The 27,946-nt window shown below is 34.9% G+C and overlaps 1 long non-coding RNA gene across 6 annotated transcripts in view; it reads left to right on the forward strand.

The window, feature by feature from the left end:
• Window positions 1-4,660: 4,660 nt before the first annotated feature.
• Window positions 4,661-27,946, forward strand: part of LOC138693972 (uncharacterized) — a 60,540-nt gene continuing 37,254 nt past the window's right edge. For 4 of the 6 annotated variants that reach the window (XR_011330662.1, XR_011330659.1, XR_011330658.1 and 1 more), the window contains exons 1-7: window positions 4,661-4,747; window positions 8,150-8,337; window positions 8,512-8,682; window positions 19,282-19,396; window positions 19,485-19,589; window positions 19,670-19,751; window positions 20,156-20,924. This is a non-coding gene — a long non-coding RNA (uncharacterized lncRNA). The remainder of the gene's footprint in view (window positions 4,748-8,149; window positions 8,338-8,511; window positions 8,683-19,281; window positions 19,397-19,484; window positions 19,590-19,669; window positions 19,752-20,155; window positions 20,925-27,946) is intronic. The other 2 variants (XR_011330660.1, XR_011330663.1) reach the window with 2 other exon arrangements.

Consider the following 27,946-nt stretch of genomic DNA (forward strand, 5'->3'; position numbering starts at 1 on the left):
TAATATTAGTGAAGCAGTGGGGCGCGCGGTACCATTGCAATTAATAACTAACACTGCAAGCCATAAGGTCACGGACTCGATTCCCGACGGGATCATAGACTTTTTCCATTGGTCTAACCCTTCCAGCTGCACTATGGCCCTGGGGTCTACTCACGTCTCACAGGAATGAGTGCCAAGGCTGTTTCTAACTTCTCTCATTGCAATGTTGTTAACTCTCTGCTTTTCTGATTTCTTGGCTGATCCATGGGTTACATCTTGGAGGAAAGTGGATCGACAGTATAGAAAAAGCCTCCATGAAGAACTGCAGACAACATTGTTGCTCCGCCCTATGAGCTACATACTCGCAGATGAGGAGTGTGTACGTATGAATGGTAGTCTCTTAAGGGACGTCCTTTTCAGAAATAAATGGCAGACTATGAATTTTATGATCTCATGTATGTCACTCTGAACAATAAATTCCTAGTTAATGAACAGCTACTTATAGCCGTCCGTTCCTCAGCCGGGCTAGTCCAGTACAAGAGGGGAAACTGCGAGCATCCGGAAATAGAACTTACACGTGCAAATATAAACTTCATCAAGAGATGTCGGGAATGCATGAACGCAGATGGGAGCCACTTTGAACAGCTCCTGTGACGCAGTTTAGTACTCATATTATTAAATAAAAAATAATTATGATCATGATATTATTAACCAAAGTTATATGAGTAAAAATGCGCGGAAGTTACGGATAGATAATGACGCCATCAACGCCAACCATGCGCATGATGACTGTGGGCACAGCAGAACGTTTTTTATTATTTTAAGGATATGCTGTAGGAACCAAAATGAAATCACTTCTTCTTTCTTGTAAGGAGGAGGGACTCGAAGGCTTACACTGCAGCCTGAGGTTTATTGTGCTCATCTCTGAACGACTGGGCAGCGCTCTTCTACAGAAATGTTGAGCGGCTCGAGTATTTTTCCAAGTCAAAGAATGCCACACTGTGCATGCTCTGGTTCATACCATGAACAGATATTCGTCTCTCCTTTCTGCTTATGTATTACATATCTATGGTGAGGAGAAATTAAAACATGGGGGGGGGGGGTACTAAATTTTTAATACGTATACAAATATATTGACGTAAAATTCTGTAGATTTTAGAAAAAAAAAAACAAACCTGAAATATGCAGAAGAGCCGGAAGCATTTCACCACGTTATGAAAACAACTAATGCTACCAGGCGAGTGAAGTGGTCTAAAGCGTAGCGTCTGCAGTGCTGATAAACGGTTCCAATCCCAACAAGATCCATTATGTGTTATATTTATAAAAATATAGGGCTTCATATTAACCCATTATATAAGAGAGATTTTTTTCGATTTTTTTTTTGTGAAAACTCTCAGAGATTATCACTATATACCAAATAACAATATAAAATATAAAAGAATTCGAAATAGTGTTATTTAGGTCCTTTTATTCTATGTTTGATATATCAAACGCTGGGCATTGGTGTATAGCAATGTTATTTGGAAAGTTCTGTACAGAATTATGCGGGATGTGACAGGGTAAATAACTGTTTTGGGTTATGGGGATGTTTGGAAAGGTTTCAAGCATATGTAAAGTGCTCTGGGATAAGTGGAACCCATAGTTTTCTATGGTGAAAGTGGAACCTAACGTATGACAGTGCCAGAGAATCAAATATGAAAATGAAATTTAGTGCATATAAATTCCAATTTCCTTTTTGAGTTCATTATTACCTAATAGTTTCACCAGCCTTTAATAGTTTTAACGTAACAGTTATAGGTTCCACTTTTCCCAAGTTTCCACTTACCCCATTGTACCTTATGTAAAATAATTTACACTGAATTCTGCAAGAAACTAAATTATTATTATCATAAATCATAATGGAATAAATTGTAATATAAATAGTCAGAAATTGTGAACACTTATTTCAAATTATCCATAAATACAAAAGTAATCCACATGATACACTGTTAGCCTACTTGGTGTGGAATTTTAGAAAGCAGTCTTTTGGGTGCTAGGCAACTTTAAAATTGATGCAGTTGTATTTTGCATTTTTCTTGCATACTCCACAGCGCCTTTGAGTGTCCTGACATTGCACCAAATGATTTTTTCCATCATACCGCAATTCAGTTGGTATCAGTTATGGTTTCTTTGGCAAAACAGACGTCCTTGGGGAGCTCAAATTTTGAGTTGGAAGTGTTACCAATGTTATCCTCCTTATGAATTCCAACAAAGGATACCCTGGAACATTTTTCCTGTACTGTATAGTAACCACATGTTTACTACCGCCCCATTCAAACAGAACCTGAAAAATGGCCACCACCATTTTTTGACCTGATTCGAATTCGATACAATCCTCGGTATTGATCGACCAAATCAACACCTCCCCCATATACTTGTTGTAGTTGTTGTTGATTGTCGGTTGAGTAACAGCAACACGTTTCTTTTCACTTGCATTCCATCGTTGACAAGTTCCGTAAGCAAGTGTCACATTTTCATCTTGAGCATTAGTGCCCATAGTCACTTCATTGTTATCTTGCCATTTGATGAGCATTACTTTCTTGTCTTTTGATTGAAGGGTGTGAGTTGCACCTCTTGACTGTTTCCCTAGGTCTTTCAACGGTGCATTTCCAGTCCTATCAGCTCGAATTGTTCCTATTACATTTAAGTTATTTTGTAACATTGTGTTGAGGAGTTCTAAAGAATTGAAATAATTGTCAATGAAGACAAAACTGTTAACAGGAATAAATCCAATACAAATACTTTGAACAACTGACGACCCCAATGATTTACCTTGAATCCTACCTTTTTTCCCTGTATAAGGACAAAATTTAAGAAGATACCCTTCAGGTGTGGCTAAACACCAGAACTTGAAGCCGAACCGTATTGGTTGGTTTGCCGCGAATGAATTGCTTCATTGAGTGACGGCCATAATACAGCTTCATCCAGTGAATACTTCGAGCCAAGAGGTTGAGCAGATTCTTGAAATTTGTTGTTGACATAGTCAATGAGGGGCCTTACTTTGAATACCCTTCTGTTTGATCTATTTCAGAATTGTCACTGCAGTGAAGAAATCTATGAATTATGTCAAATCGATTTCTTGTCATTGCATTTGAAATCAATAAGTTGTGTGTATCATCTCATGTTTCCCAGAATACCCGCCGGTGTGGCACCTTCACATAACCGGAAACTAAAAGAATTGCAAAATATGTGTATAGTTCTTCAATGGACAGATGTATAATGCATCCTTTCTGGGCTGCATATAATACAGTCTGCCGACATATCATTTCCATCATTTCTAAGTCGAATACCATTTTGAACAACTCATCGGGAGACTTATCAAAATTCAAATAAAAAATATGATCATTAGGGGAGGGTGGTAGAGAAATTAAATTAGTTTTATGAAGATTTCTTTCAATCCATTCAGTTGTATATTTAGCTTTCTTGGGTACAGATTTGTTTACTTTCTTCGGTATAGACTTGTTTACATTTTCAGAATTTGAAGAAGGATAAACATTCAGATGAGTTGAAGCAGTAGAGTTCGATGGTAATTCTCTATGAGACGCGACTGTTGTTACATTTTCTGATCGTTTCTCAACCCTAGGTTCATTCACGTTTGATTCAAAATTTATATCCTCTCTCTGTTTGAAATGGTCCCTCTGTCTAACTATCCTCATCTCACCTTCTTGACGTAAAATTCCTCTGCCTAGTTTTTCCATCGTCGTCGCTGCCACCATCATCCCGATCACTGTCGACGCCATCAGCAGGAGGGTTAAGTACCACCTCTATTTCGTCAGCAGCATGTATACTTGCACATGTTTCAGGTTCATCTGCATCTAACACCTCATTTAGCTATTTTATCAATTGTTCTGTATCTTTCCTGTAGGATGGATAAAAGTTCACATAAACGGCCAGCGTTTGATATATCAAACATCAAAGTTTACGTAGTCCTCCAGTCCATATCATTCAAATTATTATGAAAAACTATAATAGAACTGAAAGGATACACATTTGCCAACATGTTAAAATAATTAATTAAAATCGAGCTTTCAAAACCAACTATTCATAAAATAAAAATCCGACTTATGTGTTATCCATCTTCCAAGGAGACTGGTACTGGAATTTCAACACTCGCAACAACTACCAAATTAAAACATTTAAGTTTTCCACTGTTTCCAATATAGAGGTTGATGATTTATAAGGCAACTGGTGTACCAACAATCACTATAAAAACAGAACTTCAAATATACTACAATCAAACCGACGGTACCATCGAATAACATTGTAACTGACATTTTGAAGAATTTGGGTTTTAAGCGTAGACTTGAACTTCTTATAACAGACTATCTGTGGTAAAATTATGATTAAAATCGGTTGGATTGTTGGGCAGTAATCGCGCAATATTAAAATACTGTAACCAACAATTATATATTTTATACGTAGAATAATATTGTATGTCACTTACGAATTTTCCAAGTGTGTATTTTCGCAATAATGTTCCGTTAAAGCTATTGTAAGTCTCATACCATAGTCTTCATTGTAGGAAATGAATGAACAGTTAAAGCAGTATATACAGTTTTAAAGCATTGTATCTGCATTCTACAACAACATGTAGTTGTGTTATTTTATTCTAAGTTGTCAGCCTTGTTTAAACGAGAAATAACGAGGGAAGAAACTGCAATGGAGCGAAGTAAGCGGATGTTACTTCTTGCGAAGGAGATGTATAAAGATGCAGATGAAAATTTTCCTGGTGAGTTTCATTTCGCTATATTTTATTGTAACTTATTATATAATGTGTTCTTGAAAACTTTAGCTTAAGAATGGAATATCCATAATAACTATCATGTGGCCAGTGTAAGTTAGTGAGGTTATGTACTTGTGCGTTCTGAACGTTGCTTACGGTTCTCAAGTGGGGTGCCGCTATTTTCCCGTCAAGCATTATTACAGGCTTACCAACATACAAACCTTTAAATCTTCATAATCATATTCATGGCTATACTCAAGACACTGTATCATGTCTTAGGGTACGGCCACACGAGCTACATTTGTAGCAAGTTTTCTGCTACAAATGAAGCTGCCGTAATTGTCGCAAAATGGGTGGCCACACGGGCGCTACAATTACTGCCAGTTTCTGCGTTAAATGTCGCTACGTGTGGCCACATGAAATGCCACACGTAGCGACATTTGTAGCAAGTTCTTTTGCGTTTTGCAGCACTCAACCGTAGTGTAGTGGAAGCTTTCTTCCGAGATGGATTATGAAGCCAAAGTCGCTTTTTGTGTGTTGTTAGTGTACATTATTACAGTCACACACAATTACAATGCGCATGAGAAGAAAATTTATAGCAGTCCCATAAAGTTAACTTTTATTCCTGTGTAGATTTTACAACAGGCAATATTGTTCGTCAGTAACAATCGGAAGTACAGTGTGGGTGAAGGGTTTGTTGAAAGGCTGTATGAAGACCTAATTTCTCGTGGTTCTGTAGAAGGGTCATTGGGATTGTACGACAGATTAGACATGCTCTTCTCTTTTCAATACATGAATTTCTGAAACATTTCCAAGTAAAAAGGAGTTTTAAACATGACCCAAAACACAACTCAAAGAGGCAATCTGTTTGTAACATATTTGAGATATCTGTCTTGTAAAAGAATTGTGTTTTTTCTTTTTTACCAAATGAAGTCGCTGTGAAGGGTTTACTGGAACGCTCTTGTATAGATTTTATTATTGAAGGAAACCTTTGGTCGAAAATGAAAGAAAAAAATGTGTATTCTCGAAGAACGGTATTTTGAAAAGAGTATAAGTAAACACAGCTATCATAAAAGTTCTCTTTTTCTTGGTTTCGCAGAATGCTTATTGGACGTTGCGGCAATTTAAACTTGACCCTTATATCCCAAAATACAACTCAAAGAGGAAATGTCTTTATAAACAATACTGATTTGTGAGGTCAGTCCTGCAAAAGAATTGTACGTTTTTTTACCAAACAAAATTGCTGTGAAGGGTTTGCTAGAACGCTTTTGTATACATTTTATTATTGAAGAATTCTTAGGTCGAAATTGAAAGAAGAAAAAGTATGTACTTTTTAAAGAAAGATATTTTGAAGAGAGTTAAAAAATAGGGCAACTCAGCTGGACTATACATAAGCGAAGAAATATTTATTGGCACTGTAGTCTATTGTTAGTAACAAAATATGTTATATATATTGGCATCGTATTGTTATAAATCTGTCATGATAATAATTTCCCATCTAAAAGTCAATCTCCCTCTCTACTTCACTCCCTCATAAACACAAGTTAATTCTGTTATGATTTCATATACATACTGAGAATTTCAACCATTAAAAAAACGGGTTTTCCTTCAAATTTGAGAATGCCTTTCTCCCATTGTAGGCCTACATCTAATCCAATAGAAAACAGAGTTTACGTTCTCTTAAACATGATAGATCACGTTTCTCAGATTATTATTAAATTTCGGGGGAGGGGGAAACTGAAAGGTGAATCTTAGGATATGTTACAATTTCATGTCTCATAAATTTTTTTACCAACAAAAGAAAATTTAACGCTAAAAGATAAGCGGGGTGGTACAAATTGCGATATCTTATAGCTAACTCGAGAGACAAATTTCACTGCACTCATCAATGTCACTTGTTTTATTTTTAAATACATTAGGCGTGAATAAAATGCCAAGGTGTTGTATGCCCGGCTGCAAATTCAATTACTAGAAAGGAACTTAGTGGCGATATTTACTTTTCCTTCTGGTGAAGTAACAAAAAACAGGAGTAAGATTAAGAAAATAGTATTTAAAATTAGCTTACGCGTGTATCCATATGCTTTTGTAAATTTACATTGCGCTAAATTATTGTAATTCTCTACTGTAAAATGAATAACTTTGATTTGTTATTTCACTCTTTTTAAAGTCTTAATATGTGTCCTTTACATGACATTTGATTTTCGCTTTCTATCTCATTCCTAAAAAAATTAAAGCATAAACATTCATTTTACACGGTTGTTTGTACTTTTATTACAATTTTTTTCTTTTCTTTTGCATGATATTTATTCTTTATTTATTGTCAGTTAGTAGATAAAAGTCTTTTGACTCACTGAGTCTCCTCTGGGAATTAGTAAAGCGGAAATAAATATTAATATAAATTTAAAGTTTAAGAAATATGGATATCATAATAAGAAATTCCCAGTAACTAACAACAATATTAATTCGTTTAAGCTGGAAAATTATTGGTCACGAATAGACCTAACATGTCAGAATGCGCCAAACTTGCTACACTTACTGCTCCGTGTGGCCGCTTCCATTTAACTCAATGCGGTCTATAATTCCAGCTACATTTGTCGCAGAAAGTTGCTACAAATGTAGCTGCACGTGTAGCCACCCATGTCGCTACGTGTGGCCACCCAACAGCAGTAAATGTCGCAGAAAAAATGGACCCGGACCCATTCGAGTTGCGACACGACCTTGGGATGCCCCAAAATTGCTACATTTACTGCTCCGTGTGGCTGCTTCCATTTAACTCAATGCTGCCTATAATTCCAGCTACATTTGTCGCAGAAAACTTGCTACAAATGTAGCTCGTGTGGCCGTACCCTTAGCTTTCAAGTTGCATTGTAAAATATGATTTAACTTAAGCCAGCATAGTAATGGGTAAGGAATTGAAGGTCGCAAATAGTTGGGACTCATATTATGATATGACTAGGAACACCCGTTTTCGCGAGTGATTCTTTTCACGAATTTCTTCTAATTGATTCAAGAGAGTTAAAATTGTTATAGGTATGAAATGTCTTTGAATGAGCAGAAATTCGTGGAAAAAAATCATTCACAAAACTGAGGTTTCCATTAAATTTCATAAATAGCTCCATTCATAAATAAAAATTGAGACATTTCTCTTGCACCAATAATACAGGGGGATTAATTTATGTGAAAATATTCTATATTTCAGTATATGGTTCGTGTGGCCCCGGTATTTTTGTAATATTACGGCACAGTTAATATACACCTACCTACCTGTATTCTATAGTAGTTGTTTCTAATTCCAAGCTTGCACCTCAGTCTTGACATTTACGTTGAAGCTCAGTTAATTCAGTAATAGTTTTAAATTTTAATTAAATAAACTTTTAGAAATGTGTTATATATTTTAAATTTTTTTAGATGAAAAAAATGAGTCTTTAACATCCTCTCCAGCGGCTGAAATTTCCAGAGAATTACTAAACATTTGGCGAGACTTGGATCTAAGTGAGGGCGAAGATTTTGATTCAGATGATTCATTGAGAGATCCAACGTTTACTCTCTCAAAATAAACCGACAAAAGCTCATCTGATACAAATAGCGAAACTATGGTAATTTAATTTAACTATCCCTATAACCTACATACTTCAGTTATAAAATTTAACATATTATGTTGACTTATAATTCAGAAAAAACAACTTGATTTTATATTATATTTCATATTTAGAAACCATGTAGCTTATGAGGAAGAGATAATGTTGTAACTCATATCCTTTCTATTACAGGTTGGACCTAAAAAATTAAAAAAAAAGAGAAAAAATATACCGTACACAAATCACGTACAATCAGATGTTGTTGATGTAGAAGATCGTCGTACTACCACATATGAAAGTCCAATTAAGGAAATTATTTTGCCAAAAATCACTAACCAAAGCATCCCAAGAGACAATATTGCGGTATGTTATAATTATAATGCAAAGAATCCTACTAATAGACAAGCCTTAACTATATATGTCTATCTATTTCAATATTACTTCTACTGACATATTCATGATTCGCTTTTTCGATGTTACTAATTTCTTAAGAAAAGAATTATATACAATAATGGAATACAATATTTTATTTTGGATCCCAGGTTGATCTCCAACAAATGGAAATGGTACAAGAGCAAGATGCTTCTGATGATGACAGTAAACTACGTGTACAACACATTGTATTTCACAATTCTACTTATAATATGCCCGTTCAGGATGTGAGTGAAGTTGACACAAGCGCAGAACAGACATCGTTTGAAGACTCTGTGAATGCTGAAATTTCTAAGCAAAATAAAAATAAACATGCAGGAAAGAAAACTAGTCCTGGTAGAAAGTGGAAAAAAAAAAAAATGAAAGTAATTGGACGATCAATATTAAAAAAAGGAAAAGGAATGAAGGATCAGAATACAGTTCATCTACAGGAAAAATAATACAAGCAAGACAAATGGGACCAGGTTGCGCCTTAACATGTAGATATGGTTGCAAAAACAAGGTCACTCATGAAGGCAGAGGAAAAGTTTTCAGTAGATTTTGGAGTCTTTCAGAACACACTAGAAAATGGGATTACATTACAAACAACGTAAGAAGAATTGAAAGGAAAAGAACAACAACTGCTTCGCCTAAAGTCTCTAGAAGACAGTTCACTTTTATTTACACTACTTTACCTGTTGGCAATGAAGAAAATAGTGTGCAGGTCTGCAAAACGATGTTCCTGCATTCCCTCGGCATAAATGACATGTGGGTGATGACAGCTATGCAGGAACTTGATAAAGGAACAGGAATAGTTTCCCCAGATAAACGAGGAAAACACAGAAACCGTGGAAATGCTGTGTCTGAGAGTGTGAAGGATTCCATACGACAACATATTTGTTCTTTTCCAGCTGTAGACTCCCACTATATCAGAAAAGATTCTACACGAAAATTTTTGGATGGTGATTTATCCATAGCAAAAATGTAAGGAATTCAACATAGCCTTCTTTTTACCAAAGAAAGACCAATGTGAAGAGTGTAATACTTACAGTATTGCAAGTACAGATGTGAAGCTCAGTTTAGAAGATTCTCATGTTGGACATATAAAAAAAGAAAGATGTTATACGTGAAATGAAAGAACGTGATAAATTGAAAGCTCAGAATGACAAAAGCGTATGTGCGGCAGTTTTTGATTTGCAAAAAGTTCTTCAAACCCCTTATTCCGATTACTTCTATTACTTAAGAAAATACTCTACCTACAATTTTACAATCTATGATTTGGGAGAAAATAAAGGGTACTGTTTCATGTGGCATGAGTCCGTTGCAAAAAGGGGCTGCAATGAAATTGGTAGTTGCCTACTGAAGTGGATAGAAAGAAAGAAGAAAGAAAATGAAAATATAAAGGAATTCATATTTTTCTCAGATAACTGTTCAGGACAGAACAGAAACAGATATATTTTTGCTCTTTATTTATTTATAAGCGAGAAGTTCAATGTTAAAATTACACATAAATTTCTGGAAAAAGGACACACACAAAATGAAGCAGATTCAATACATGCTTTTATTGAACGAAAGAAAAAGGGACGAACAATATTTACACCTGAACAATGGATAATGCTAGTGAAAATGGCTAAAACAAGTGGAAACCCATATGACGTAACGGAAATGGCACAAAGTGATTTTAAAAACTTGAAGTCTTTAATCACTGACGAAAAGGGCAACTGGAATTTGACAGAAGAAAAAGAAAAAGTAGTCTGGTTGAAAGTTAAGCAAGTTAGAATTGTTGCAGAATTAGGAAAGAAGATTTTCATAAAATACAATCATTTTGATGAGCATGAACATAGTATTGACATACAGCACAAAATCAGAGGAAGACGCAAATCTTGGAAGGATATCAATCTCAAATGTGCTTACACTCAGTGGCGGCTGATTGACTGAGGCAAGTGAGGCCGTGCCTCAGTCACTTGGCTTAACTGAAATCAAATTTTGTGTTTTTATATAATGTATTAGTTATTTGAATGAAGCATATATCGCTGTAGAAGCATTTGAAAACGTTGATGTATATAGAACTGTTTTGCAGTAAAATTTGTTCCTGAGGCCGGGATCGCTCGTGCCGGGTCTGGCTTGTGATGTATATAGACCTGTTTTGCAGTAAAATATGTTCCTGAGGCCAGAATCATTTGTGCCGGGTCTGGCATAATGCATTTCATGTCCTTTCGCGGGCTTTGAGTTTATGCTTAAAACGTTGTAGCTGAGGCACAATTCGTCTGGCCTGGTCAGGTTTCACTCGTCCCATCCATGGGCCAGCCTCAAGGGTAGAGTGGGGTGGGAATAGCCATTTACAGTTATTACAAACGATAACGAACTTTTCACAAAAATGCGAAGTACAGCACAGTCAATGCTTTTTCGATCTAGACCAGGCCGTAATGTTTGTTCGGGTTTTCTATTTCAGTGCATGGAGCTCAGTGAAATATTATATTATAACTTTATTGCTTATCATTGCTAAGCTTTATTTAGTGTGTGGGAGACCGGCCTTGGTTGTCACACATTTTACAAAAATATTATTTAAAAATATTCTAATAGGATATATATTAATCATTTTTACAGAACAGTTAATTCTATCCTTTGGCACCTTAAAATAAAATTATCAAAACACGAGATGAAACAGAAAGTATTAATATTTTATTTTATTTGTTAAGTGCGAAATGAGACAACCAACCCCAGCTCAGGGTTGGTTGTCACATTCACTGGGGTTGGTTGTCACATTGAAAATAAAACCTGAAATAAGATGTTGGAAGTTTTATACTCAACTATTTAAGAATTATATGGAAGAATTGCATGACTTAGTGTCAATAAATTTTAATACAGAGAACAATAATGTTATAATAATGAAACATTTAACTTATAAATATATGAATATTGATCAAATAAACTACATTTAACGAAATTTCACTGAAATTTGAACAATTTGAATTATAAATTAACAAAAACGTAATTGCAGCACAAAAATGACATCTTCTTCATAATTATACAGGATTATTACTAAGTGAAAATGAAAAAAATGGTATTAATTTTCAGTCTGTTATTTCAAACTGCACAACACGCACAGAATTATTATATTATCCGAAACATACTAATCTGAGTCACAATTGTGGCACACATATATACCACGAAGTCCGGGGTACAGGCTTCATGACCCAACCTTTGCAGTCCTGACATTGTATCCACACCTCCTTAGAACGACTCTTTGAATATGGTTCAAGACAAACAAGACAAAAGCATTCATCTTCTTCACTTTCTGAATGTAGTTCCACTCTGACTTTCTTGACTTGGCTCTTCTTTGTGAACAAAGTTCTCTTGTTGTTAGCTAATTTATTTTTCTTCCTTTGACTAACCTTTTTCCTTTCCTCCAATTTTCTTTTCATGGGAGTGTCAGTTAATATCGCTGTTTCACCTTCCGTATGACACGCCGTTTGTCAGGTTTAGGGCCTGCTTTAGGGAATGGTCTTAAATCTTTTGACGAAACCACTTTTGTATCACTTTTCCCAGTGGTATTATTTAACGTCTTTGTGACATCAACTGGAAAAGAATCAGTAAGAACTTCAGAAAGTCTTGCAAGAGCATCAATATCGACTTGAGGTGAGATTGCTTTACCTGGAGCTGTAGGTTCATTTTCTTTTTCTGAGTTTCCTGTCATTGGCTCATCAATTGGATATTCGCGATCTGTTACCAAACTTGGTGCAAAGTCAGTGTCACTGAAAATATCCCTATTGAATGGCCATATGCCTGTTGTTCGACACCCTGATTGTATATTTTGGATCGTCATAGCCTGAGGATATGCAGTGGTCAGTATTCCTGGAATATCGTATATTGTCATGCTTTTTCCAGGATTACTGACCATCCAAGAATCACACGCTCTGTTAACCGCTTTCTTGAGAGGACCGAAAACTGTCCTGTCTAAGGGCTGCAATTTATGTGAATAATGGGTTGGAAATGATAACATAACCACTCCATTTTCTTTGGCAAAATCAAGACCAGCTATGCTCAAATATAAGCTGTGGTTATCTAGCAACAGCAAAGAAGGGTTTTGCTTAGAACATTTACATTAGTCGTAAAATGCTTCAAGAATTGCAGGAAGTCATCCTCATGCATCCAGCCTGATGAATTCGCGGTGCCTTTGCTCCCAATTGGTCCTCCATTCAAGAAGAAATCGCGAAAGTTTACTCTAGGAAAAATAAAAAATGGGGGTATTGAATTTCCTGTTGCAGAGATGACTCCTGCTAAGGTGACCAGGGTTCCTCTGTCATGGGACACAATAGCCCCAACTTGCTTCCAACCTTCTTGCAACAATCCTGTCTGGAATTTGGGATGTTGTAATTCCCGTCTCATCCATATTCCAGATGTCGTGAGCTTCAAAATGATGGCGTTTCATGACTATGTCTAGGTTGTCAAAGAATTTGTTCACCTGCACTTTATTGAAACCAGTAGCCCTAGCTACACTTGTCGGCTCCGGGGTTCTCAGTGAAAGTTCCCTGTGCCGTTTCATAAAGGCAGTGAACCAATTTGGGCCAGCAGTTTTATTTTCCTCCAGTTTTTAGGGACAGATAAATTATTGGCTACTGCAATCTGATATGCCAACGAACCAACTTCCGATGCATTTAAACCGAAATAAATATCAGCAGTCTCTAAAAGATATTTACACAGATCATTCTCCAGATCATCCGATAGCACCTGTCTGTTTCGGATATATCCGACTAGTTGAAAGAGCACAACAACGTCGTCCTGCAATTCAGCATCTGAAATTTTTTTGCAATACCTTCCCAGTGTTTTGTAATTTATATTGAAGTCTAGTACAGTCTGTCTGATTGACCTATTCAACAATTTAACTTGCTTCACCGCTCACAACATTACGTCTGGTGGAGTTTCCCCACAGTTCGTCTTCTTCTTAAAGTCTCTACCCATGACTTTATGTCTGAAAATACAGACAGACACTTTATTAAAAATAGGTATGCTGTGAGCTAGTGTGTGATTACAAAATAATTAATTATGTATCTCTTAAAATAAATTCAACATCTTATTTACAAGTAACTATTCTAGTGTGTTATGCATTACTGACTGAATTAGTAGTACGTTATTTGCTTAGTGATTAAATACATTATATTCTAAGTAACTAGTATTCTATTAAATAAGCATGTGACATGTTACCATAGATTAAGATGACTGTAATATTATTGTATCATTGTTAGATTAATGTACACTGACGATGCCATGAATAATTGTATTCCAATGGTTAATAAAATATCTATCTGTCTATCTATCTATGTGATAAAGTAGCTAAAATACAAGTTAGACCATTTTAATAGGGAAGCATGGAAAGTAAACAAATGTGATGTTGTGAAGGAATAAAGTATTAAATATTCTTAAGTCCTTTATTCTGTGTGTGCTCGATTCAAAAAGTACTTAAGACATTTGTTAACACTCTATAAATCCAGTCAGAAGTCTTAATTGACTTTAACTGTTTTACCAAATTGTAGAGAATTGTTTCCGCTTCCAGAATATATAAAAACCTCATTTTCACAAAAAATTGACTTAAGACCTTTTTCTCCCGGCCACAGAAATATAAAAAAAGTCGGCACAGCATATCTTGAGGTACTAAGATGCACCTTCAACATTTTTCCCCTGTTACGTGATCACCAGCTGAAATCTAGTGCTTTTCCAGCCCCCAGGTTCACTTCACTACTGGCAACACTTTCTTCAACACCCACATGTTCTAGATATTATGATAGTCATTTTATAGTTCTTACGTTGGTACTTACTTACTTACTTACAAATGGCTTTTAAGGAACCTGAAGGTTCATTGCCGCCCTCACATGAGCCTGCCATCGGTCCCTATCCTGTGCAAGATTAATCCAGTCTCTATCATTATATCCCACCTCCCTCAAATCCATTTTAATATTATCCTCCCATCTACGTCTCGGCCTCCCTAAAGGTCTTTTTCCCTCAGGCCTCCCAACTAACACTCTATATGCATTTCTGGATTCGCCCATACGTGCTACATGCCCTGCCCATCTCAAACGTCTGGATTTAATGTTTCTAATTATGTCAGGTGAAGAATACAATGCGTGCAGTTCTGCGTTGTGTATCAGTCCTATTCCGAGGCTTATTGTAGGGATTCATAACAAGCTGTTTTTTATGGTGATGGGTTGTTAGCCCTTTGCCCAACCCCCAAGCTGGAGGACCACCCCTTATCGGCTGTCCACGACTGCTTATTCAATATATTCGCAGCTACCCTCCATATCTGGAGGCCGTCTCCTCTATCCGCAACCTGAGGACTCGCCATGCCATGGTGATAGGGACTCTTACGTTGGTACACTTGGAATTATTAATCAATCTGGCCCGCTGCTCGATTAAAAATTTCGTTCAAACATAATACTGTATTGTATGTATTTTATATCGCGATTATAATATATTCCGCGAATTGCGAGTTGTACGCGAAGTTACTATTTCCATCACATCACATACCGTAATGCAACTCTGTGGTGTAATTATTATCAGAACTACCGGTATTGTATGTTTCTAGGTAAGTAGAAATTTTGGAGCTTTACATTGCAGTATTACAATGAAATTAACATTTATTAGAATGTTGACGCTCCAGCTCCATCTCACTTGCCGAATACCTCCAGATGCGCAGCATCTGCTGTTGAATTAGCCGTGAAAAACAAAGTCAATAAATATGCTCATCTTTTAGACAATTATATCTTTGTCCCCTTTGCTGTAGAGACCTTCGGTCCTTGGAGTCATGACACTAAAGTTTCGGTATCTCAAATCGGCCAAATTTTGATCTCCATTACTGGTGATCTTTGTTGCACTACTTATTTGCGTCAACACTTCAGTACTGAAATTCAACGCGGAAATGCAATGAGCGTTTTGGGTACTCTTCCCGAGTTTAGCCCTTTGGACGAATTTTTCTCCTGTAAAATTTATTAAGTATTCCGTATGTAAATATTTGTATTTAGGGTAAAGTTTTATATACCGTATTGTTAAAATTGTTTCAAATTTTCAGGAAATCTGTAGCCATCGAAACTGTAGAGAATTTCGAATGTTGTGTTGTATTATGACTCACTATAATTTAATATGTATTAAGATATTATATTACATAGGCATACTTATATTCTAGAATAGTGAAATTTATAATTAGGGCCTAGACCTACAGATGATTCTGGTGAGGTAAGAGCATTATTTGAATTTTTAAGCATTAGGCCCTATACATACAGTATTAAAAAATAAATTATATGATATAATAATCACATTTTTTTATCATAATATAAGATATTCTCCAGAGAATCTACATCAAAGAAGGCATGTTTCACTGGCTTATGAGAGATGTATACAGTGATAAACATGTGGTTTTAGTTTGCTTTAATAAATACTTCCAACAATCCATAATAATATACAGGTTTTAAATGACTTTTATGTTGAAAGTATTTATAGCTGGAAACTAAAACCATGTGTTTATCACTAAGTTATCATCTCACAGAAGTCAATGGAACAAAAGAAAATTGTGTCTCCTATGGTGCAGTTATTTTGGAGAATTACGTAATATAATTTTACATAACCCTACAAATATTAAGTCTAATGAAGGTGAATTAAATCAAGGTTGAAGTTAGGTTAATGTGTAATTCATATTTTAAGATGCAATAACCATTTTATCTTAAGGTTATAACATGTCCAGAAAGAAAGAGTCTGAAGAACTTATAGGCCTACATCAAGAAAGAAAATAACTTACTTTCGTTACAGAGCAGCTTACAATAAGCAGTGGTTATTCATTCATTCATTCATTCATTCCCATAGATCTTACATGAGCAATGAAGCTTTAATATGTGAAACAAGTCAAAATTTTACAATATTACAATTACAATTTTTATAAATTTTTATGGTCTTACAATTTAGTAATTTTTTACAAATTTTTATAATTTTGTGCAATTTTTTACAATATTTTGGCGAGATGTAGTGAGATGAGGTGAGGTCCGAGGATTCGCCAAAATATTACCTGGCATATGTACAGACAATTGAAGGCTGAAGCAGAATAGGAAGATATCTGTCAAACCAAAGCGGCTCTAATGACAAGAATTGCAAATCTCTTGTAAGTAGGCCTACCTGTTTTTATAGATAATAGTTGACAGGATCAGTACAGATCTTATTCCATAAGGGTGCATCCATGATAGTGTGTTAAAGAATATTTACACATAATTTAACATATGAAGACTTTTCTGCAACCTAATCTAATGCAACTTCATTATAAACATGCAACTGAATTTTGAAAAATTTTAAGTTTACTTAGAAATACAAGTCCCAAATAAAATAAAATCTCATCACCGACAAACTTTGGTTTGTATAAAAATATTCTTGTTAGAAATTACTTACTTACAAATGGCTTTTAAGAAACCCGAAGGTTCATTGCCACCCTCACATAAGCCTGCCATCGGTCCCTATCCTGTGCAAGATTAATCCAGTCTCTATCATCATACCCCACCTCCCTCAAATCCATTTTAATATTATCCTCCCATCTACGTCTCGGCCTCCCTAAAGATCTTTTTCCCTCCTGTCTCCCAACTAACACTCTATATGCATTTCTGGATTCGCCCATACGTGCTACATGCCCTGCCCATCTCAAACGTCTGGATTTTAAGTTCCTAATTATGTCAGGTGAAGAATACAATGCGTGCAGTTCTGTGTTGTGTAACTTTCTCCATTCTCCTGTAACTTCATCCCGCTTAGCCCCAAATATTTTCCTAAGCACCTTATTCTCAAACACCCTTAACCTATGTTCCTCTCTCAGAATGAGAGTCCAAGTTTCACAACCATACAGAAGAACCGGTAATATAACTGTTTTATAAATTCTAACTTTCAGATTTTTTGACAGCAGACTGGATGATAAGAGCTTCTCAACCGAATAATAACGCGCATTTCCTATATTTATTCTGCGTTTAATTTCCTCCCGAGTGTTATTTATATTTGTTACTGTTGCTCCAAGATAGTTGAATTTTTCCACCTCTTCGAAGGATAAATCTCCAATTTTTATATTCTTGTTTGAAATTAAGTAAAAAAAATACGTATTCAGTAATGCAGAAGAATATATTTATTACTGTCCCAAGTACTTCACTGTAAGCTTATTACCATAATCTTTAAGGCTATAGGAATAATTAAAAAGGAGCATATTATATGTTTACTTGTTCCAGATATAGTTACACCACAGGCATGTATGTATAAGAAGCATTAAATTGGACTCTCACTTTGAGAGGGGAACAGAGGTTAAGGGTGTTAGAGTGTAAGGTTCTCAGGAAAATATTTGGGACTAAGAGGGATGAAGTTACAAGAAAATGGAGAAAGTTACACAACGCACAACTGCAAGCATTATATTCTTCACCTGACATAATTAAATCCGGACGTTTGATGTGGACAGAGTATGTAGCACGAATGAGTGAGTCCATAATTGCATATGGAGTTAGTCGGAAGACCTTTGGAGAGGCCGAGATTTAGATGGGAGGATAATATTTTGAGGAGATGGAATATGATGCTAGGGACTGGATTAATATTGCTCAGGATAGGGAAGAATGGCGGGCTTATGTGAGGACAGCAATGAACCTCTGGGTTCCTTAAAAGCCATTTGTAAGTAATAAATATAATCTCCATACTTTTATTACAGCATTCATAGAATGCAGTAGAAATAATTATTACCAAATCTGAAAAGAGGCATGCACTGTCTACACCAGGGAGAAACAAGAAATATCCACAACCTGTAACCAGCATCAGATGATTTTTCCAAGGAAGTCATTGCAAGATTTGTATATGATAGACTGAATTGAGATGAAGAAAATTATGGCAGTGACATTTTTTTTATTAATTTTTATAAGTCAAAAGACTGTGGACTTTACATTTATAATTACTTCTTATTTATTGCTACTGGTACTATTTTCATTTCTGTTCAGGAAAAAGAGTAACAGCCATGCTGGTGCTGGGCCGTGTAACAGGAAACTACGATAGATACTCATTTGGAGGATCACGTTCGTTATTAAGGACAATTTTGAAGGAAATGTGGTTTAAATTAAAAACGAGGGCAATCTCAGAGAAAGTAAGAATATTAATTTTAAGAGAATATGTCCAAAGTCTATTGTTTTTCTGGGTGAAGTCTGGATTTTTATGAATGGCAGGCTTTGTTACAATATTTTAAGATAATTTTTTTTTTATTGGGTTATTTTACGACGCTGTATCAACATCTAGGTTATTTAGCGTCTGAATGAAATGAAGGTGATAATGCCGGTGAAATGAGTCCGGGGTCCAGCACCGAAAGTTACCCAGCATTTGCTCGTATTGGGTTGAGGGAAAACCCCGGAAAAAACCTCAACCAGGTAACTTGTCCCGACCGGGATTCGAACCCGGACCACCTGGTTTCGCGGCAGACGCGCTGACCGTTACTCCACAGGTGTGGACTTTCAAGATAATAAAGGGAACGAATGTTATAACATTATTAATTCTATGTATATTTCATAGACTCTGCAACACATTCATGGAGCAAACCAGTATCGTTGGTGGTAAGATTCAAGGAGTCATGCATGCATCGACCTGCTGTGGGTGGAAGACTGGTCATTGTGCAAGCTGGAACCTGGTATGTAACTACAATACTATACCTATATAGTGTAGTAACTTTTATTATGTGTTCTCTCTAGAAACTAAATATCTTGCCTCTCTTATAGACGCAGATTTAACTTTTTGCATCCAATCTGAAGACTGGCCAAGATTACTATGGTGCCATGAAGACATTCCAGAAGTGGGTAGAAAGGAGACGAGATCATTTAATGGTAAATATAATTTCTATAGAATCCGAGTATGAACTGTGATGTTAAGTTGCATTATTTATGTTAAAATGTGAACTTTGTAGACATGGCTGAGACAGAATGGAGTACCACTGCCAGACAATGCAAACAGGAATAAACGACACTTGAAAAGATAATTCTCTAAATGTAAGTAATCCATAAGTAATTTTTCTTTGTCTAATGGTGGTTAATTGACTGTTTGTCATTCAGCCATATGAAGCGAGTTGTGTAGACCAATTTATCAACATAATCATTGCCCAAGGTGTGTCATAGGAGGGTGGTCTTCGAATACACCAACCTCCCCACATCCAAGCCATGAGGGTTACCATTGTGCACGACAGAGCCCACCGCTAATTTAGGAAAAGTGAAAATATCTCTGATGATCAGACACCTCATATCAAAACCCACTATTTTTTTAACAAAATATGATATGCCTACAGATAGATTGCTACACATTCAAATACAAGGATGCTAGACGATCTCATCATTGATAATTTCCAAGTTGTGTTTTTTCTGTTGCATAGGACTTAATGGCAGAGTTTCACTTCCAGGGATTAGCTATCATGGTGTTCCAAGAAGCCAGTGAGGCTTATTTCGTTGGTCTCTCAGATACACCAACCTCTGTGACATCCAAGCCATGAGGGTTAACATTTTGCACAATGACTTGCAGCTGGACGGCACATCAGAGGCCACCATTAATTCAGAGGAAAGTGAAAGTCTCTGATAATGAGATTTCTTGTATCAGTACCATTATTTATTTATTTATTTATTTATTTATTTATTTATTTATTCATTCATTAATTCACAAAATATGATATAGTTAGATTTCTGTACCTTCAAAAGCAAAGAATTCTGTGAGTGTAGTATTTTTCTTCAAAACTTGCCAGATCCTTGAGACAGATTGCACTGAGAGTTTGGCTTATTTTCCACATTTCTGTTTCAAAGCCTGATGTCATATTTTTAGGTACCGGTACAATGTTATTTATGCAGTATTAATTTTCACTCTGTGTACAATGTAATATATTTTTGATTCTAATTTTAATTCCCCCCCCCCCTTTTCTACTGATATTTACAAGATTAATTGTCCAGTCCAGTGTTGTCACCATAATGTTCACTATAATTCCATAAAAAGTAATTCAGTTATTGTTAAATGGGGCTATGTGTAATTACTTTCTTATATAAAACATGCACAGATCCCCTTTTAACATTGATAATTTCTGTGTTAAACCAAATTCTGTCTTTCTTTTAGTCTCGAAGGATCCTATGATGCCACGAACATTATCAAGAGGTTGGTTAAGGAAGAGGACGTCTGGAAATTTGGTAATGAAATGACTAATTTCAGAATTATTGGCCGATGCAAATGCTGGAGCAAACATGATATGTCTGTCCAAAACAATAGTTATTTTCTTTTTATATCACTTTGTGTTTTTCAGAAAAATAAAATAAATGTGCTGTTACACAGAAAATAATACAGTTGATTGTTCATTGTGTATTTTTGTCGTTGCCTAACTGTGATTTATGTTAAACTAGCTAAAAGCACCCGGCATTTCCCGGGTTTTCCTTTCTGCTTCTATTTTTAATTAAACTGGTTTTTAAATTTTCAGAAATCTCGGAAACCTAACTATAGAAACCAAAACGAATTGTCTTCACTAAGCCATAAAGATGAATCTTTACTTAATATCACTTACATGAATTAATAAACTTCTTAGCCAAATGCCTGCCAGGGTTAACTCAATTTAAAACAGTTGTAAATCAGGCACCGAAAAGAAAACATTTCATCATGTGCCTGACGTTAAATTGTTGTTTTAAATTTATATATTTATTTTGTTTTTTTTTTATTTATTTATTTATTTATTTATTTATTTATTTATTCTGGTGTAGTTAAGGCCATTAGGCCTTCTCTTCCGCACCTCCAGAAATACAAATAAAGTAATAGAAAAATCAAACTATAAACAAAGTAAAACCCAACGAAAATAGAATTCCTTCTCCTCTTCCTGATCAGTTTCAGCATAAAATCAATATATATATATATATATATATATATATATATATATATATATATATATATCTCATTGAATTTATATTGGAAGATTTTTTACCTCTTGACTGCTGTACAGTTGTCTTAAAAAAAAAGTGGCCGCACTCGTGAACAGCGAATATTTTCAAAGTCCACTTCGGGTCGCGGCGATGTTACACGATGCATGTGCTTGTACAAGCAGTTCCGGAACTGTGAAAGTGTTCCATATCTGCGCCTCGTACACCAGCGGTAGAGTGCTTGTTTAATGATTCAAAGGTTGTGGGTTCGGGCCTTCTTCAAGTTTTCATTTTATTTTTTAATCGTTCTTTAGCGATGTAAATGATATTCAAATTATCATTTATATCCAGTTATCGTTCTTTATGGATATCACGTTATTTATATTTTGTTATCGTTCTTTAGAGATATGAATAAAATTCAAGTCATCATTTGTATTCTGTTATCGTTTTATAACGATATGAATAATAATTATTATTATTGTATCTCCAATGGGGGTTAGCCCTATTTTACATATGTATGTTAGGGCTATAGTTTTATACACAAAAAACATAAGCATAAAGAGAAATGGAAAAGAACATTAAATTAGCTTACGCGATGTAAACAAAACATAAACAATCCGTAAATTAGGCATTGCGATTGCAAAACAAATATCAATTATCAATTTGAAACATACAAAAACATTAACAACACACATACGTAACACTTCTTTAACACAAATATGCAGCTTTCCATACCATACATCATAAATTAATACACAATAGTCACACAAACACAAACTATAATTACGACATTGGGACGACATCAAGCATCCCATAACTGACTCACATACATAACAAATCAAGCATCCGTTGCAACACATACACTTCAACATAGTAACCACACTTTTAAAAGTTACAAATTTGGCTCCAAGAAGAATAAATAGGACACAGTTACTAATTACTATTCTTCTACAATTTCTTAAATACATCTGTAATAAATCTGTGAAATTCCGATATGAATAATATTCACGTTTTTATATTGTTACCGTTCTTTAGCGATATAAATAATATTCAAGTTATCATTTATATTCTGTTTTCCTTCATTAGCATTATAAAACAATATTCAAGTTATTTATATTGTTATTGTTCTTTCGCAATATAAATAATCTGTATTTTATGTAAGTAATTATTATAACACAAATAAGCATCTTTCTTTGTAAAATAGGTTATTTTATTTAGATAATTAAATACGTATTATATAATATCTTATATTAATTAAATAAAACGATATTTATTATTTATATTCTGTTATCGTTCTTTAGTGATACTGTATAAATAATATTCAAGTTATATATATTGTAATCGTTCTTCAGCGATATAAATAACATAAATTTAATATTAGGTTTGGAAAAATCCAGTTGCATAATAATGGTATTAGTTTTTCTTTTTGTATTATTACATTATACTGTACTATCTTGAACCACAATAAAATGAAAAGGAGTAACGAGGAATTGAACCTGAGATGTTGACATCTAAATTCCGACGTTCGTCCGCTGAGCTATGAGGGCAAAAGTGTGGAAACATTTTCGGAAAAATTGGCCCAATCACACTCTAAGATTTTCTGATGATTCGTAGAAGCTAGTCCAGGATGCGGGAGGCAAAGGCTAATTGGGATTTCCCGGTCTCTGATCGGGTCAAACATCCTGATAGAACTAATATTTAACCCTTGCCGTGACTTTCGGTGAAGTCCGGAGGGCCCAATTAGTCAAATCCACTCTCCTCATCTCCACGCTTGGGCCCCCTGGAATCTAATAAGATGCGAAAGAGATAGTGGTGTGCGGAAAGCAACGGGATGTTACCGCATTTAGGCCTATCCTACCCAAGAAAAACTGCAAACATGAACAAAGGAAGCTTTTAATAGAAGAAGAAGGATCTTCTGCGGACCTCTGGAAAAAGAACTAAGGAAGAGACTAGTGAAGTGCGTTGTGTGGAGTGTGGCATTGTATGGGGAAGGAACATGGACATTACGACGAAATGAAGAGAAACGAATTGAAGCATTTGAAATGTGGATGTGGAGAAGAACGGTGCGTGTGAAGTGGACAGACAGAATAAGAAATAAAATTGTGTTTGAAAAAGTGAGTGAAGAAAGAATGATGATGAAACTGATTAGAAAGAGAAAAAGAAATTGGTTGGGTCTCTGGTTGAAAAGAATAATAGACGACATTAGGATATGTGGATCATATGCGGAGACTAAGAGGAAGGCACAAAATAGGAAAGATGGGAGATTGCTGGGTTTGCAATGAAAGACCTGCCCATGGACAGAACACTTATGTATGTATGTTCAGAATGCCTGGAATATCGTGTCTAAGAACAGTTGCCATTTGCAAAGACTAGTCGATTCCATGCCCACTCGACTGCAAGATGATCGAAATAAGAGGAAGATAGACTAAATATTGAATTGTTTTTTTTTTTTTTTTTGAACGCTTAATTGTTTGAATGTTTTAAGGCCGACGCCAGTAAATTTGTTTTGTCTATGCCACGAAAAATATTTTATTGAGAATAAAATCTTTTTTCTTTCCATTTGCAGCCACAATATCATAATGATAAAGTCATGGCATAATATATTAATGAACCTGATGTTAATTACTAAAATAATCGTAAAAGAGAAAGGAGCCATCATGTATAGTTTGTCTCTCTGAAAAACAGAACAAAAAAAGAACATAAAAAGCACGAGGTTGTAGTCGAACGCAGGACCTCATGAATAAGAGGCCTGAACGCTACCATTACGCTATCGAATAACACACAGAATACTTTAATTATAACTGTAGATATCAGGCAACGTGGTCCAACAACATGTAACATCGCGTGTCTCCGAATTGTAGCGAAGATACCCGAAGGGAACTTTGTTTCAGGAGAGCGGCCACTTTTTCTTTTGACAGCTGTACACCCACTTATATCATATCCAGTTTTTTTAAATATAATTTGAAATTATATCTCATAAATTCAGAAAATATTATATTAATTGTAATTTTATATACAGAATACAGATACAATATAAACTCGTAATAAGTCATTTTTCCACATAAAGACTAATATTCTGAGAAACGTATAGGCCTACCGGTATTTTAGAAATTAAGAGATTTTTATTTCCACAACACTTAACATACTAAATTTGTAATGTGATTATACAGATATAATTTCGCAGCAACACATTTTCGGACGTGAACAACAATATTTTGAGAATTAATACAGTGTCATTTTCAGTGGGCTTATGTACATTCACATACTGCATTAGCAACATGACAAAAGTATCATTGAATTGCTTGTTGTATAAAATATAGTTGAGGATGTGAAAAACACGCAGTTTTTAAGTTAATGTGTGCAACTTTGAGCGACTGTCCTTGAGCTTCATTTTAATATGGCCATTACAAATGCTAGTGGCATTGAAATTGCAGTTACTTAAAACTGAATGAGTATCCTAGCAATACATGGAATAAAAACATCTCCTTTTATTTTTGCAGTTAATATTGCCAATTCTATTACGTTTCGTATGAGTTTTTCACACCAATTCTTATTCGTTCATAATTTTGGTGGGTCAATATTTCGCAATAGTACTATTGGTTATTCAATATTAAGTAAATTATGTGGTAGCAATCCTTGTAGTTTCAAAGAATTCTAGGATTCAGTTGTATAAAACAGTCTGCTCACTATCTATAAAACTGCATCGAGGAATTCATAATACGGTCCTGGACTGCGTAAAGATACTTACTGCATGAATTATCTAGTTTTAGCCTTCATGATGTGTAACAACATGTAATTTAATTTCGTGTTAAAATTTCCATGACCTCGTGAAAGTCGATGTTGAATACAACAGACAATTATAAAAAACAATTGACTGTAGAAGATTTTGCATTTTAACCCTCAACTGGTATCGCTTTTTAAGTGTACATTATGATATCAAGCAATATGAGTCTATTTTGACCCATAGATACCAGTTGAGGGTTAATTAAACATGAATATTTGATCTATTTATTTTTATTTTTATAATTTTAATTAATTTAACATCCATTTGCACAATTTTAATGTAACCTATGCTTTTCTCCTGGTTAAATGTGCAAACTTTGGCACATATTGTTCAAAGCGTGTAGATTTGTATAGAGAACATACACATACATATATACATACATACCCACATTCACTTTTATATACTAAGATTTGTATCATAAAAAAATAAAATAAAGTTATATGCAACCTGTCCTTTGTTGAAGTATTCCCTTAGTCCTGAGGCAAAAGTCGGAATATTAAAATTGTGTAATTCTGATTCAATACATCACCTTGTCAGCATTCCATAATGTTATACAACAACGTAATAAATAAATAAATAAATAAATAAATATATATATATATATATATATATATATATATATATATATATATATAATTACATACTTCAGTTTTCTTTTATTTGGTCGAAATGAATCCTTATGATACAAAATTATAGTTTAATTCTTTTTGTATAGAGATTGGTCGTGAAAAGTATGATTTTTAAATTTTCATTACCTGGTTACTTAAAACTAAAATTTCACAATTCTCATTGTACTATTTAATTATATTTATTCATACATATCTGTATCTATCAAAGAGGAATATGTGCAGCAAAAGAAATGGAAAATAATAATAGTGATGAATGTAATGCAGTTTTAAGAAGAATAAATTTCTTTTAAGACATGATTGTTATATTGCTCCTCAAAATTGATTTAAGGCACATAATACCATCTTTCGTGGCATAAATTGTTTTCATTTTTCTCAGAGTTTGTTTTATTCTGGTCATCGACAATTTTTAAATGCTCTCCACTGACAATTTATTCAATTTATTGAAAAGAATTAATATTAGTGTTTTATGTTCAAAGTTGGTAACACTGAAGTACAGCCATCTTGAATTATTTAGTACTTCACCATATGTTGTGCCAACTACCACTGTATCGAACATGTAAATTAAATAATACCTCAATTACTTATAGCAAAACAGTGACAAATTTAGGAGTGTATTTAGACACAAATTTAACTTTTCAAAGTTAAATGACCTACTATGTAAGAAAACATTTTCTATAATTCATTCCCTCAAACACTTTTCCAATGTTCTCCTCTCGGCCTCAAAAAGAATCTCGTTCAAAAGTTAGTAGTGTTCCATTTTGACTATTGTGATTCTCTATTCACGAACCTGAATACTAATCTTTTCTACAGACTACAGCGTGTTCACAATATCTGCGTTAGTTTCGTTTGTAACATTAGGAAATTCGATTATGTAATGCTGTCATTAAAATTGTTGTCTTGGGATCCTCTTAAAGAAAAAGATTTTTCAGTTCACTCTTATTGCTATTTAAAATATCCACACTCACTTATCAAGCATCTCATTTTGTTCACATTTCGTTACCTCGAACTCAGAACCTTCTCTCTATTTCTTTGCATAGAACATTCTTCTGCTTGTCATCTTTCAGTATATCACTTCCAGGACCCTGGAATCCTGTCACTGACTTTGTATAATATCACAATTAAACTGTAAACACTGATTAACTTTACATTTTCTTCACTGTGTTAATACGAGGAAACTACCTGGCTGGTAGTTTCCAAGTGATATTCTTCATTGTGTGCAGCTAGTGAAGGTCCGCACACACCCCACCACAACAGGAAACCAGAAGGCAGCACCGGACCTTACTGGGCTTAGACAATGAAGAATATGTGCATAAGCGTTCTGCTTATGGGCAGGTCTTCCACTGCAAACCCAGCATTCTCCAATCTTTTCTATTTTCTGCCTTCCTCTTTGTCTTCGCATATGATCCACATATCTTAATGTTGCCTATCATCTGATACTTTCTTCTCCTGTTCACCATTCCTTCCAGTGCATCCTTCAGTAGTCAGTTCCTTCTTAGCCAGTGACCCAACCAGTTCCTTTTCCTCTTCCTGATCAGTTTCAGTATCATCCTTTCTTCACCCACTCTTTCCAACACAGTTTCATTTCTTATTCTGTCAGTCCACTTCACAAGCTCCATTCTTCTCCATATCCACATTTCAAATGCTTCTCCTCATTTCGTCGTAATGTTCATGTTTCTGCCCCATGCAATGCCACACTCCACACAAAGCGCTTCACTAGTTCCTTCCCTAGTTCTTTTTCCAGAGGTCCGCAGAAGATGATCCTTTTCCTATTAAAAGCTTCCCTTGCCATTGCTGTTGCTGTTGAATACCACTTCGAAACCAGGCAGCCAAGTAATTTCCTATGTTAACACAGTAAAGAAGATACAAAGTCAATCAGTGATTATATGTGTTAAAAG

This window comes from Periplaneta americana, unplaced genomic scaffold (assembly GCF_040183065.1).
Source record: "Periplaneta americana isolate PAMFEO1 unplaced genomic scaffold, P.americana_PAMFEO1_priV1 scaffold_29, whole genome shotgun sequence".
Lineage (NCBI taxonomy): Eukaryota > Metazoa > Arthropoda > Insecta > Blattodea > Blattidae > Periplaneta > Periplaneta americana.